The following is a 1859-nucleotide window of genomic DNA, read 5'->3' as shown; positions in this document are numbered from 1 at the left end:
TATTACTCTATATAATATGACTTTCGATTGTTCATAAATTTATATGATTATTTTGTATTATTAAGGTACCAATCAAGGGTTTGGTTTATTTAATGTAATATATGTTATTGTTATTGCAGTTGTTCTTGCTCCTAATATATGTATAATTTATGCGTAACAAAATGAAAATTAGTTTTGTTTATGGAAAATAATAAAATTTAGTTCTTGATATTGGTGTTGTATAATTTTTGCTTAAAACTCAATATCGATGTGTGTTTTAATATAAATGAAGTAAATAGTTAAGTATAAAACTCATGGAAAAAAAATGATAGTTTAGGTAGGCAAAAAGAACAATAAATAATTAAGATATTGAACTCATGAAAAAATAATAATTTAGTTATGTTTTTTGCAATTAACTTTTTTTATATATTACTGAAACAAATTCACATGTATTAAAATAAATTTCAATTATCCAAGTAGCTTAACCCAATGTTTAGTATTAAGCCTATTTTAATAAGAATTTGTAATTCATTGTTCTTACAAATTATTCAATTGGTCATTATTTGGTTTGACCATTATATACAGAATATAATGGAATTTGTCATACTTGCACTAAATCCTTTTTGATAGTTTTTTATTCCTTCCTATGAGATTTTTGGTTTCACTTGTCATTAGGCAACAAAAGTTATGTGTACCACCAAAGAGTAGTGGGTAATATGACTCATTTTAATCATAGATTTTAATTTTAAAGTTTAGAGAATGGAGAAATACTAGATATGAAGATTTAGGTTTTTTGATTTAATTTGTTTTCCTTAGTTAGCTTCAATCTTCGATGAGTCATCATTACTTTATTTAGAAAGACGAACATTTGGGGCTAGAGAAAGTGCAATGCACCTGATGCAAATGATATTTTCTTTTTCATGCAAATAATTTTTCTTTTTCATGATATATCAATCAGAATGAAGGTTCGCAAACTACAATAGACTAAGAGACAATTGAACTTTCTACGATTAAAAGTTCTTACTTTATCACTTCTTTCCATATCAAATCCGTTTTACTTGGAAAAAGATTCCTCACGCAGGACTTTAACATAATAAGAAAATCTTCTTTATTTAATTTTTATTATGTTTATCATAGTCAATATATAATATCATTATAATAATTGAAGGAAAATTGTGAAAAAACAGATTTATCTAAAGCAAAGTATCTTAATAAAGGACAAAAAAATTCAAACAACAGTTCTTACTTTTAGTATAAATTATATATATATAGATATAAGTACACACGATACTTCATAAGATTTTTGTTTCTTTTAAATGAGATCATTTATATTTCAAGTGATCTCACATGACTTTCATTATCTTATTTAAATTAATCTTTTACTATTTATGCATTCAACACTTGCATATCAATTTCAATGTCAACAACGACAAATAACCACATATATACTAAAAAAACAAAAGATAATATTATTCATTTCATTACATATTAAACTTAGTAAAAGGTAAAATTAAAGCCATAAATATCACAAAGTTATGTTAATCATAGATAGTGGCAACATTAGCATTACACGAGGTAAAGAGTTAACTTGCCTTCTTAAAGAGGCCAACACATCATTTTGAAAAAGTCATATGTAAGTTGTTTTATTTTGCATCCTCACAATATCAATTTTTATGACTATATTAGGATAATTTTACCATTGCTAAATCTCTAATTTGAGAATGTTAAGAAAATATGATACCATCCTTATTTGTTTGATGATATGTGAACTCAAATAACAAGAAAGCAAAAAAGTTAAAGATAATTACTTATTTAATAAGATTCGAACCAAAACTTATAATATTATTTGAGTTTTTTTTCTTTGTATCGTTGCAATTCAT

This window comes from Solanum tuberosum, unplaced genomic scaffold (assembly GCF_000226075.1).
Source record: "Solanum tuberosum cultivar DM 1-3 516 R44 unplaced genomic scaffold, SolTub_3.0 scf00017, whole genome shotgun sequence".
In the NCBI taxonomy this organism is placed as follows: domain Eukaryota; kingdom Viridiplantae; phylum Streptophyta; class Magnoliopsida; order Solanales; family Solanaceae; genus Solanum; species Solanum tuberosum.
This window is presented reverse-complemented; position numbering follows the sequence as displayed.